Source organism: Elephas maximus, chromosome 3 (assembly GCF_024166365.1).
Source record: "Elephas maximus indicus isolate mEleMax1 chromosome 3, mEleMax1 primary haplotype, whole genome shotgun sequence".
NCBI lineage: Eukaryota > Metazoa > Chordata > Mammalia > Proboscidea > Elephantidae > Elephas > Elephas maximus.
In genome coordinates this window covers 15,291,380-15,305,852 of record NC_064821.1, presented here as the reverse complement: position 1 = coordinate 15,305,852, position 14,473 = coordinate 15,291,380, and positions in this window count along the sequence as shown.

The window sequence follows — 14,473 nt, the reverse complement described above, 5'->3', positions numbered from 1 at the left end:
TTCTCAATTTCAAATTAGTAGGTTCAATATACATTTGTTTTCCACTATAGTTTGAGATCATGGCTCTTTGTTACCAATATTGTTGAAGTAGATTACAAAGAATCAAATAATCAGTCTACCTCTCATGTAATGTACCTTGGTGGTTATAACTGACTGTTGCTTGGGGTATGTTCCTTAAGACAGCAAACTTATTTTTAGGTGAGAGAGCTGCTATAATAATAAAGACCTGTGATCCTGATGCAGGAATAGATACAACAGACCACTTGATCTGAAAACAGAGCCCCTCAAAAATATCAACATGAATGGACAGTGTATTTTCTTTTTAATTTTAATTGTGTTTTAAGTGAAAGTTTACAAATCAAGTCAGTCTCTCGTATAAAAATTTATGTACACCTCACTTCTATACTGCTAGTTGCTCTCCCCCTAATGAAACAGCATACTACTTCCCTCCACTCTCTATTTTCATGTCCACTTGGCTACCTTCTGACCCCTCTGCCCTCTCTTCTCCCCTCCGGACAAGAGCTGCCCACATAGTCTCATGTGTCCACTTGATCCAAGAAGCTCACTCCTCACCAATATCATTTCCTATCCCATAGTCCAGTACAATCCCTGTCTGAAGAGTTGGCTTTGGGTATGGTTCCTATCTTGGGCCAAGAAATGGTCTGGGGACCATGACATCAATGGTCCTTCTAGTCTCAGTCAGACCATTAAGTCCGGTCTTTTTATGAGAATTTGAGGTCGCATCCCACTGCTTTTCCTGCTACCTCAGTGTTTTTTTGTTGTGTTGCCTGTAAGGGTGGTCATCAGTAGCAGCCGGGCAAGACCTAGTTCTTCTCGTCTCAGGCTGATGCAGCCTCTGGTTTATGTGGCCCTTTCTGTCTTTTGGGCTAGTAATTATCTTCTGTCTTTGGTGTTCTTCATTCTCCTTTGGTCCAGGTGGGTTATGATCAATTGATGCATATTGGATGGCTGCTTGCTAGCATTTAAGACCCCAGATCCCACTTTCCAAAGTGGGATGCAAAATGTTTTCTTAATAGATTTTATTATGCCAATGGACTTAGATGTCCCCTGAAACCATGGTCCCCAAACCCCCGCCCTTAACACACTGGACTTTGAAGCATTCAGTTCATTCAGGAAACTTCTTTCCTTTGGTTTAGTCCAGTTGTGTTGACCTCACCTGCATTATGTGTTATCGTTCCCTTCACCTAAAGTAGTTCTTATCTTCTAATTAGTGAAAACCCCTCTCCCTCCCTCCTTCCCCTTTCTCATAACCATCAAAGAATATTTTCTTCTCTATTTAAACTGTTTTTTCAGTTCTTATAATAGTGGTCTCTTACAATATTTGTCCTTTTGCAACTGGCTAATTTCACTCAGCATAATGCCATCCAGATTCCTCCATGTTATGAAAGGTTTCACAGATTCCTCATTTTTCTTTATTGATGCATAGTATTCCATTGTGCAAATATACCATAATTTATCCATTCATCCGCTGATGGGCACCTTGACTGCTTCCATCTTTTTGCTATTGTAAACAGTACTGCAATGAACGTGGGTGTGCATATATCTGTCCGTGTAAAGGCTCTTTTTTCTCTAGGATATATTCCAAGGAGTGGGATTGCTGGATCGTATGGTAGTTCTATTTCTAGCTTTTTAAGGAAGTGCCAAATCAATTTCCAAAGTGGTTGTACCATTTTACATTCCCACCAGCAGTGTAGAAGTGTTTCCAACTCTCCACAACCTCTCCAACATTTATTATTTTGTGTTTTTTGGATTAATGCCAGCCTTGTTGGAGTGAGATGGAATCTCATTGTAGTTTTGATTCGCATTTCTGTAATGGCCAATGAAGAAGACCATTTCCTTATGTATCTGTTAGCTACCTGAATGTCTTCTTCAGGGAAGTGTCTGTTCATATCTTTTGCGTATCTTTTAATTGGGTTTTTTCATAGTTGATTTTTTGCAGTATCCTGTAGATTTTAGACATAAGACACTGATCAGAAATGTCATAGCTAAAAACTTTTTCCCGGTCTGTAGATAATCTTTTTACTCTTTTGGTGAAGTCTTTGGATGACCATGTTGCTGTTGTTAGGTGCTGTCGATTTGGTTCCAACTCATAGAAGCCCTATGCAAAACAGAATGAAACACTCCCCAGTCCTGAACCATCCTCACAATTGTTGTTATGCTTAAGCTCATTGTTGCAGCCACTGTGTCTCTCCACCTCCAAAGTATGTAAGATGCAGTCTCACCATCCTTGCTTCTAAGGAGCATTCTGGCTGTACTTCTAAGACAGATTTGTTCGTTCTTTTGGCAGTCGATGGTATATTCAATATTCTTCACCAACACCACAATTCGAAGGCATCAATTCTTCTTCGGTCTTCCTTATTCATTGTCCTGCTTTCACATGCAAATGATATGATTGAAAATACCATGGCTTGGGTCAGGCACACCTTGGTCTTCAAGGTGACATCTTTACTCTTCAACACTTTAAAGAGGTCGTTTGCAGCAGATTTACCCAATGCAATGCATCTTTTGATTTCTTGACTGCTGCTTGAATGGCTGTTAATTGTGGGTCCAAGTGAAATGAAATCCTTGACAAGTTCAATCTTTTCTCTGTTTTTCATGATGTTGCTTGTTGGTCCAGTTGTGAGGATTTTTGTTTTCTTTATGTTGAGGTGCGTAAAGAATGAGCATAGATGTTTGATTTTTAGGAGCTCCCTGTTATCTAGTTTTTCTTCTCCATTTTTAATAATGTTTTGTATACAGTTTATGACATGTATTAGGGCTCCTAGCATTGTTACTATTTTTTCTTCCATGATCTCTATTGTTTTAGATTTTATATTTAAGTCTTTGATCCCTTTTGAGTTAGTTTTTTCAATGGTGTAAGGTATGGATCTTGTTTCTTTTTTTTTTTTTTTTCCCAGATTGATACCCAGTTATGCCAGCAGCATTTGTTAAAAACACTGTCTTTTCCCCGTTTAACTGACTTTGAGCCTTTGTCAAATTATCAGCTGCACATACGTGGTTGGATTTATGTCTGGATTCTCAATTCTGTTCCATTGGTTTATGTATCTGTTGTTGTACCAGTACCAGGCTGTTTTTACTACTGTGATGGTATAATATGTTCTAAAATCAGGTAGAGTGAGGCCTCCCACCTTGTCCTTTTTCAGTAATGCTTTACTTATCCAGGGCCTCTTTCCCTTCCATATGCAGTTGGTGATTTGTTTCTCCATCTCATCAAAAAATTGTCATTGGTATTTGGATCAGAATTGCATTGTATCTATAGAAAGGTTTTGGTAGAATAGACATTTTTACAATGTTATATCTTCCTATCCATGAGCGAGCTATGTTTCTCCACTTACATAGTTCTGTTTTGGTTTCTTGCAGTAGTCTTGCAGTTTTCTATGTATAGGTCTTTTACATCTCCAGTAGGATTTATTCCTAAGTATTTTATCTTCTTGGGGGCTACTGTAAATCGTATTGATTTGGTGATTTCCTCTTCAATGTTCTTTTTGTTGGTGTAGAGGAAGCCATCTGATTTTTGTATGTTTATCTTGTATCCTGATCCTCTGCTGAACTCTTCTATTAGTTTCAGTAGTTTTCTTGAGGATTCTTTAGGGTTTTCTGTGTATAAGATCATGTCATCTGCAAATAGAGGTACTTTTATTTCTTCCTTACCAATCTGGATGCACTTTATTTCTTTATCAAGCCTAATTGCTCGGGCTAGGAACTCCAGCACGATGTTGAATAGAGTGGTAATAAAGGGCATCCTTGTCTGGTTCCTGATCTCAAGGGGAATGCTTTCAGACTCTCTCCATTTAGGATGATGTTGGCGGTTGCCTGTTGGCTTTGTATAAATTCCCTCTATTATGTTGAGGAATTCTCCTTCTGTTCCTATTTTGCTGAGAGTTCTTATCATGAATGGGTGTTGAACTTTGTCAAATGCCATTTCTGTATCAGTTGATAAGATCATGTGGTTCTTGTCTTTTTTTTATTTATATGATGGATTACATTATTTGTTTTTCTAATGTTGAACCATTCCTGCATACTTGGTATGAATCCCACTTGGTCATGGTGAGTTATTATTATTATTTTTGATGTGTTGAATTCTATTGACTAGAAGTTTTTTGAGGATTTTTGCATCTAAGTTCATGAGGGATATATTTTTGTAATTTCCTTTTTTTGTGGTGTCTTCACCTGGTTTTGGTATCAGGGATATGCTGACTGCATAGAATAAGTTTGGGAGTATTCCATCCTTTTCTATGCTCTGAAATACCTTTAGCAGAAGTGGTGTGAACTCTTCTCTGAAAGTTTGGTAGAACTCTGCAGAGAAGCTGTCCAGCCTAGGGCTTTTTGTTGTTGTTGTTGTTGGGAGTTTTTTGATTACCTTTTCAATCTCTTCTTTTGTTTTGGGTTTATTTAGTTGTTCTACCTCTGTTTGTGTTAGATTAGGTAGGTAGTGTGTTTCTAGAAATTCATTCATTTCTTCTAGGTTTTCAAATTTGTTAGAGTACAATTTTTTCTGGTAATCTGATATGATTCTTTTAATTTCAGTTGTGTCTGTTCTAATTTCGCCATCTCATTTCTTATTTGTGTTATTTGCTTCCTCTCCTGTTTTTCTTTTGTCAGTTTGGCCAATGGTTTATCAATTTTGTTGGCTTTTTCACAAAAACAGCTTTTGGTCTTCTTAACTTTTTTGATTGTTTTTCTGTTTTCTATTTCATTTAATTCTGCTCTAATTTTTATTATTTCCTTTCTTCTAGTGCCTGAGGGTTTCTTTTTTTGTTCTTTTTCTATTTGTTCAAGTTGTAAGGATTATTCTTTGATTTTGACCCTCTCTTCTTTTTGTATATGTGCATTTGTTGACATAAAGTAACCTCTGGCCACTGCTTTCACTGTTTTCATTCTCATTGGATTCTATGAATTTCTTTATTCCATCCTTCATGTCTTCTATGACCCAGCCATTTTTGAGCAGGATATTATTCAGTTTCCAAGTATTTGATTTCTTTTCCCTGCTTTTTCTGTTATTGATTTCTACTTCTATGACTCTATGGTCAGAGAAGATACTTTGTAATATTTCAGTGTTTTGGATTCTGCTAAGGCTTGCTTTGTGACTTAACACGTGGTCTATTCTAGAGAATGTTCTGTGTGCACTAGAAAAGAAAGTATACTTGGCTGCTGTTAGGTGGAGTATTCTATATATGTCTATGATGTCAAGTTTTTTGTTGTGGCATTTAGATCTTCCATGTCTCTAGTGAGCTTCTTTCTGGATGTCCTGTTCTTCACCAAAAGTGGTGTTTTGAAGTCTCCTTCTGTAATTGTGGAGCTGCCTATCTCACTTTCCAATTCTGTTAGAGTCTGTTTTATGTATCTCGCAGTCCTGTCATTGGATGCATAAATATTTAATATGGTTATATCCTCCTGGCATATTGTCCCTTTAATCATTATTTAGTGTCCTTCCTTATCCTTTGTTGTGGATTTAACTTTGAATTCTATTTTGTCAGGAATTAATATTACCACCCCTGCTCTTTTTTGATTGTTGTTTGCTTGATACACTGATATATTCTTTTCCATCCTTTGAATTTTAGTTTGTCTGTGTCACTAAGTCTAAGGTGTGTCTCTTGTACTCAACATATAGACAGATTTTTTTTTAATCCAGTCTGCAACTCTCTGTCTCTTTATTGGTGCATTTAGTCCATTTACATTCAGCATAATTATGGATAGGTATGAGTTTAGTGCTGTCATTTTGACGTCTTTTTTTGTGTGTTGTTGACAGTTTCTATTTTCCACTTATTTTTTTGTGCCGAGTAGTTTATCTTTATGTATTGTCTTTTCCTGTTATTCGTTGTTGATTTTGTTTCTGCTGAGTCTCTATTTTTTTCTTGCATTTTATTTTGATGAATGTGATAGTTAGTCACCTTTGTGGTTACCTTAATATTTACCCCTATTTTTTAAAGTTTAAACCTGACTTTTCTTTCCTTATATCGCCTTGTCTTCCTCTCCATGTGAAAGATCTACGACTACATTTCTTAGTCCCTCTTTACTGTTGTATTGTTGTCCTCTTTTACACAATGACAGCGCTGTTTCCTTGTTTTGAACATTGTCTTTAATCCTGATTTACTCCTGTCCTTTCCCTGTCGGGATGGACATCTGATTGCTCCGCCCAGTTTTCTAGTCTTTGGTTGAGATCTGATATTATTTTCCAACCAAAGAAGTCCCTTTAGTATTTCTTGTAGTTTCGGTTTGGCTTTTACAAATTCCCTAAACTTCTGTTTATCTGGAAATGTCTTAATTTCACCTTCATACCTGAGAGACAGTTTTGCTGGGTATATGATTTTTGGCTGGCAGTTGCAAGTCATCCCAGTGCTCTCTTGCCTGCGTGGTTTCTGCCGAGGAGTCCGATTTTATTCTTATGGACTCTCCTTTGTAGGTGACTTTTTGTTTATCTCTAGCTGCTCTTAAAGTTCTCTCTTTATCTTTGGTTTTGGCAAGTTTGGTTATAGTATGCCTTGGTGACCTTCTTTTGAGATCTGCCTTATGTGCTGTTCAATGAGCATCTTGGACAGAAATCTTTCATGATATCGGGGAAGCTTTCTGCCAAAAAATCTTCAACAATTCTCTCTGTTTTTTCTGTTATCCCTTTCTGTCCTGGTACTGCAGTCACTCATAGTCTATGTCTCCTGATAGAGTCCCACATGATTCTTAGGGTTTCTTCGTTTTTTTTTTTTTTTTTAATTCTTTTATCTGATTTTCCTCCAAATATATTGGTGCCAAGTGCTTTATCTTCAATCTCACCAATTCTGCCTTCCAGTTGCTCAGTTCTGCTCCTCCGTCTTTCTATTGAGTTGTCTCACTCTGTAATTTTATTGTTAACCTTCTGAATTTCTGATTGCTGTCTCTCTATGGATTCTTGCAGCTTATTAAATTTTTCATTATTTTCCTGAATAACCTCTTTAATTTCTTCAAGTGTTTTACCTGTGTGTTCCGTGGCTTGTTCTGCATATTGCCTGATCTCCTTCCTGATCTCGTTCCCGATATCTTGAAGAGTTCTGTATATGAATCACTTGTATTCTGCATCTGGTAATTCCAGGAAGGCACCCTTCATCCACAAAATCCCTTGATTTTTTGTTTTGAGAGCTTGTTGAAGCAATCACGGTCTGCCTCTTTATGTGATTTGGTATTGACTGTTGTCTCTGAGCCTTCTATAAGTTATTGTATTAGTTTCTTTTATGTTTGCTTACTGTCTCCTAGCTTCTTGCTTTGTTTTGTTTTGTTGTGCCCAAATAAGTTGCTTGAGTGAGCTACCTTGATTGTTTTTGCCTTTGAAGCTCTAATGTCCTGTCACCAGATGGCTAGAGATTTTATCAGGTGTATCAGTCTAGGAGTCCATGCACCCTTCTTGTATGGATTCAGCTCATGTGTCCAGGCAGCTGATCATCAAGTGTGTGGTACAGGCTCTGTCCTACAGTCTTACAGGGGAAGGGGTGGTTGGTGTATTTACCAGTATCTGGTTGAAGCAGGGGGACACTCTAAATAAGGCAGAGGGCTGACAACCATCCCCTGAGGGTCTGTGAGGAAAGTGCATCCCTGTTCCCTAAAGCACATATGTGGGTGGGTTCTGCAGAAGGACCACGGGCACCCAGTGCTTTTGGTTATAAGAACTGGGAGGTACCAATTATCTTTGGACCCCTGTCATGGGTGGCTGGATTTCCTGAGTGGAGCCACCTGTCCTTAAGCCCCTGATGTGGGTAGGTGAGGAGGCTGTTTAATAGGCAAAGTGGTGTCAAACATCAAACACCCACCTCTCCACGACAAAGCTGAAACAGTTGCAACCTGCCAACAAGGGCCTGTTCTCCTGAAATAGCCCCACACAACTCTATGCAGGCTGGAAAGGTGTTCAAAGTCCATGGATCGTTTATGCTTGGACAGGAGCTGCTTCTGTCCTGAGTTCCCCAGGTTAGTGGAGCTGGCAGATTATCTTTTTTCCCAAGTGGGAATTTATTCCTTTTCCAAGGCTGAGAGAATGGCTCAGGTCACTCAGCAGAGCCTATCTCAGGCCCAGGGAAATCAACAGCCGCTGAAGGAGGCTTGGAGCCTGGGGGGATGGTAAAATATATGCAAGTACTTAGCTTTTGCTGAGAACACCATTATTCTCTGGTTGCGGACATGCGAGTAGGCTCTGAGGCTAGCTGTTTCTTCCTGAGGAAACTGCTGCTGGTACCCTACCACCAGCCTGGTGCTGTCACTCCTGGGAATGGTGTCTGTGGGTTCCCAGTAATTCAAGTCTCGCAACTCCTCCCGCTTCTGAACCATCTCTCCCTCCTCCTGCCACTCAGTCCATTTTCTAACTTTGCTTTTGATGTTCAGGGCTCCTAGCTTGTCAAAAATATAATTGTTTCACTTGCTTTTTCAGGTCTTTGTTGTCAGAGGTTCACCAGAAGGTTCTGACTACTCCACCTTCTTGGCCCCCAAATCATGGACAGTTTTATTTATAAATAAGTTGTATTACAGAGAATGGGTCCATATTCAATAAAAATAAAGACCTCATTAGAAATACCATAAACATATACTTCCCAAAGAAGGGAAAATAAATGGAATATAGGGTGTAAAAGAACTCTAAACCTCATAATAAATAGTATTATGTAATAACAATTTATTCCCTCTAAATTGCCATAATAAATGAACATGTGTTGGTGACGACATGAAGCAACACGGACTTCTAATGGGGGCTTAAACTAGCTCATTGACTTAGGAAAACTCTTTGAAATTACATGGAGAATAGGCTCAATGTTATAGCCAACAAGGCCATCCCAGTATAAAACTCTAGCTCATTTGCACCAGGAACGTGTACAAAAATTCTCAACTTTATTCACAATAGCAAAATGTTAGTTACCAAAAGTTTCATTTACATCAGAGAGGGAACTATTTTTTTATATATCATCCTACATAATGTCCCAATGCATCTGTTAATTTTGTCATACCGTGATGGCAGAAATCAACTGGTACTGGCCATTTTGAATCAGAAAATAATATGGTCTACCATGTCAGGAATGACAAATTGAAGAGGAATGGCATTGCATTCATCATCAAAAAGAACATTTCAAGATCTATGTTGAGGTGCAATTCTGGTAGTGATAGGATAATATCCATATGTCTACAAGGAATTCCAGTTAATATGACTATTATTAATTTTACCCATCAATCTCTAAGGCCAAACTTGGAGAAATTGAAGATTTTTACCAATTTCTGCAGTCTGAAATTGATCAAACATGCAATCAAGATGCATTGATAATTACTGTTAATGGACTGTGAAAATTGGAAACAAAAAAGAAAGATCCATAGTTGCTAAATATGATCTTTGTGGTAAAAGTGATGCCAGAGAAGGCGTGAAAGAATTTTGGAAGACCAATAACTTCTTCATTGCAAATACCCTTTTTCAACAACATAAATGGTGACTATTCACATGGACCTCATCTAATGGAATACACAGGAATCAAATCGTCTACGTCTGTAGAAAGGCACTATGGAAAAGCTAATATCATCAGTCAGACCAACGTCAGGGGACTGAGAGCAGAATAGATCATCAATTACTCATATACAAGTTCAAGTTGAAGCTGAAGAAAATTAGAACAGGTCAGTGAGAGACAAATTATGACCTTGAGTATATGTCACCTGAAATTAGAGACCATCTCAAGAAAAGATTTGATCCATTGAACACTAATGACTGAAGACCAGATGAGTTGTGGAATGACATCAAGAACATTATACATGAACAAAGCAAGAGGTCATTAAAAAGACAGGAAAAAAAGAAAAGACCAAAATAGATGACAGAGGACACTCTGAACTTACTCTCGAGCGTAGAATAGCTAAAATGAATGGAAGAAATGATGAAGTAAAAGAGCTGAACAGAAGATTTCAAAGGGTGGCTCAAGAAGACAAAGTAAAGCATTATAAGGAAAAATGCAAAGACCTGGAGTTAGAAAACCAAAAGGGAAGAATACACTCTACTTTTCTCAAGCTGAAAGAAGTGAAGAAAAAATCCAAGTCTTGACTTGCAATATTGAAGGATTCTATGGGTAAAATAGAAGCAACGATGGGAGACTATGTTTTACATACTTTGGACTTGTTATCAGGATAGATCAGTCCCTGGAGAAGGACATCATGCTTTGTAGAGAGTCAGTGAAAAAGACAAGATCCTCAATGAGATGGTTTTGAAATAGTAGCTGCAACAATTCGCTCAAGCATAACAACAATTGTGAAGAAGGTGCAGAACTGGGCAGTGTTTTGTTCCATTGTACATAGGGTCGCTAAGAGTCAGAACTGACTTGACAGCACCTAACAACAACAACGATGGGGAAAATATTAAATGACGCAGGAAGTGTCTAAAGAAGATGGAAGGAATACACAGAGTCGGTGTAACCAAAAAAAACAAATTGACATTCGAACATTTCAGGAGGAAGTGCATGATCGAGGACCAATGGTGCTGAAGGAAGAAGTCCAAGCTGCACTGAGGACATTGGTGAAAAACCAGGTTCCAGAAATTGACGGAATACCAAGTAATGTTTCAACAAAGGGGTATAGTGCAAGAGGTGCTCACTCGTCTAAGTCAAGAAATTTGGAAGACGGCTACCCTACCAATGGACTGGAAGCGATGCATGTTTGTGCCCTTTCCCAACAAGGATGATCCAACAGAATGTGGACATTATCAAACAATATCATTAATATAACACACAAGTAAAATTTTGCTGAAGTTCATTCAAATGCAGTTAGAGCAGTACATGGACAGGGTACTGCCAGAAATTCAAGCCAAATTCACAAGAGGATGTGGAACCAGGGATATCATTGCTGATGTCAGTTCAATCCTGGCCGAAAGCAGAGAATACCAGATAGATGTTTACCTGTGTTTTATTGACTATGTTAAGGCATTTGTCTATGTGGATCATAAATTATGGATAACATTGTGGAGAATGAGAATTCTGGAACACTTAATTGTGCTCATGAGGAATCTGTACATGGATCAAGAGGCAGTCATTCAAACAGAACAAGGGAATACTGCATGGTTTAAAGTCAGGAAAGGTGTGTGTCAGGGTATCCTTTTATCATACCTATTCAATCTGTATGCTGAACAAATAATCTGAGAAGCTGGGCTATATGAAGAAGAAGGGGGCATCAGGATCAGAGGAAGACTCATTAACAACCTGTGTTATGCAGATAGCACAACCTTGCTTGCTGAAGGTGAAGAGGACTTGAAGCACTTACTGAGGAAGGTTAAAGACTACAGCCTTCAATATGGATTACACCTCAATATAAAGAAAACAAAAATCCTCACAACTGGACCAATAAACAACATTATGATAAGTGCATAAAAGATTGAGGTTGTCAATGATTTCATTTTACTTGGATCCATAATTAACAGCCATGGAAGTAGCAGTCGAGAAATCAAAAGATGCATTGCATGGGGCAAATCGACTGCCAGAGACCTCTTTAAAGTGTTAAAAAGCAAAGATGTCACCTCGAGGACTAAGGTGCACCTGACTCAAGCCATGGTGTTCTTAACTGCCTCATATGCATACAAAAGCTGGACAATGAATATGGAAGACTGAAGAAATGACAGTTTTGAATTGTGGTGTTGGAGAAGAATATTGAATATACCATGGACTGCCAAAAGAACAACAACAAAAAAAAATCTGTCTTGGAGGAAGCACAACCAGAGTGCTTCTTAGAAGCAACGATGGTGAGGCTTTCTCTCACATTCTTTGGACATTTTATCAGAAGGGACTGAACCCTGGAGAAGGGCATCATGCTTGATCAAGTAGAGGGCCAGTGAAAAAGAGGAAGACCCTCAATGAGATGGATTGACACAGTGACCGCAACCGTGGGCTCAAGCCTAGCAACAATTGTGAGGATGGCGCAGGGCTGGGCAGTTTTTCATTCTGTTGTACATAGGGTTGCCATGAGTCAGAAATGACTTTACAGAACTTAAGAACAATGGGGTACAACAGTGATAAAAATATACTGTTGAATACTTTGAGAATGCCAGAGTATAAGGTGGAAATGATCAACTTCGAAATTTCATAGAATCCAACCTAATAGAAAAACATCAAAGAAAATGATAAATACAGAATTTAGGATAGTAGTTATCACTAGATATAGGAAGGGTGATGTGATTAGCTGTTCTAAAGGTATCTACGTGGTGATAATGCTTTCTTTCTTAACCTAGTGATGAGTATATGTGTTTTTACTAGATTGCTACACTGTAAGAACTACAGATACATTTTATATACTACATTATATATAATGTTTTTTTTATTAAAATAAACAACAAAACTTACACCATCTCAATAATTTCTGTATGTACAGTTCAGTGACATTGATTACATTTTTCAAGTTGTGCAACCATTCTCCGTATCCTTTTCCAGTTTATTCCACCACCTTTAACATAAACTTAACAGGCCGCAAGCAAAACTTTCCCCTTCCCCTTCATGCCTGGTATCAACTAATAATTCTTCATCTTCTATATATTTGCTTATTTCATATACATGAGATCATACAGTATTTGTCTTTTTACAACTGACTCATTCTGCTCAACATGATTTTTTCAAGATTCATCCGTGTAATGGCATGCGTCAAAACTTCATTTCTCTTTATGGCTGAGTCATAGTCCACTTTATGGGTATACCCCATTTGGTTTATCCATTCATCTGTTGATAGACATTTTGGTTTTTTCCACCTTTCGGCTATCGTAAAAAGTGCTGCAATGAACCTTGGTGTACAGTTTATATAGATATCACACCAAGTAAAGTTGAGGAAAGTCCTTTTATATTCTATATTACAAATACATTCTCCCATGTTCTTCTAATATTAGTGCCTCCCTTCTCAGACTTCAGAGTTCATAAGAATTTCCAGAAGTGTTTATTTAAGCATCTCATCCTTCAGGCATCTCCCCAGAGATTCAAAGTCAGTATTTTTTTGGATAATGTCCATGACCCTGCAGTATGAACAAGGGTCTCAGGTGATGCATGCCTGAAGGTGCTCTGTGGATGTCAATGGAGGAAGGTCTACACTAGAAGATACCTTGAGTCAGGGTAGGGATTAGTCCTCCAGCTTGCTGAAAACAATCTCCCTCTTTCGCCCCAGTGATGACCAGAATAGAAGGCTCTCAAGAGCTTCTTGATTCTCCTGTGAGACCTTCATTATTCTCCTCCCACACTCTTAGAGATGATTCTCACTGATGGCCCCCCTTTTTGTGTGTGTGTGTTTGTGGAAAATGTGATCTCCCTAGCCCTGCCAACTTCCCTTTTCTCCCACCATATTCACAACTCCTTTTCAAAGTAAAGTTCTTCTTCAAAGAAAAACTGTTTTCTTCCCGAAGAAACATTGAAAGGTTTTCTTGAGAGACCTAAGACTACAGCCAACCCTCTAAGACATCAGCGATGTGTTATTATTCAACTATGTTTCTGTGTGTAGCTTCCACATGAGTAAGAACACAGCAAGATGTGATGACTAAGTAGAAAAGAAAAAATTCAGATGTATTCTTATCAATAAATCAGCTAGAAGGAATTGAAGCAAAAGAGTACAAGAGAAAGATTATCAAACTTTACAATGCCTACCCTACTCACTTGATTATGTTACTCAGATTTTGTTGTTTCTGTTAGGTACCTTCGAGTTGGTTCTGACTCATAGCAACCCTCTGTTCAACAGAACAAAACACTGCCCAGTCCTGAGCCATCCTCAAGATCATTGTTATGCTTGAGGCCATTGTTGCAGCCACTGTGTCAATCCATCTCATTAAGGGTCTTCCTCCCTTTCACTGGCCCTCTACTTTACCAACCATGATGTCCTTGCCGATAAGGTGTACAAAGTATGTGAGATGAAGTCTCACCATCCTCAATTCTAAGGAACATTCTGGCTGTACTTCTTCCAAGACAGATTTGTTCCTTCTTTTGGCAGTCCATAGTATATTCAACATTCCTCGCCAACACCATAACTCAAAGGCATTAATTCTTCAGTCTTCCTTATTCATTGTTCAGCTTTTGCATGTCTATGAGGTGATTGAAAACACTATGGCTTGGGTCAGGTCCACCTTAGTCCTTAAAGTGATATCTTTGCTTTTTGACAGTTTAAAGAGGTCCTTTGCAGCACATTTGCCCAATGCAAAATGTCTGTTGATTTCTTGACTGCTTGTGGATTCAAGTAAAATGAAATCCTTGACAACCTCAAACTTTTCTCCGTTTGTCATGATGTTGTTTATTGTTACATTTGTGAGGATTTTTGTTTTCTTTATGTTGAGGTGTAATCCATACTGAAGCCCGTAGCCTTTGATCTCCCTCAGTAAGTGCTTCAAGTCCTTTTCACTTTAAAAAAACAAGGTTGTGTCACCCCTGCATATCGCAGGCTCTTAAAGAGACTTCCTCCAATCCTGATGCCCAGTTCTTCATATAGTCCAGCTTCCTGGATTATTTGCTGAGCATACAGATCG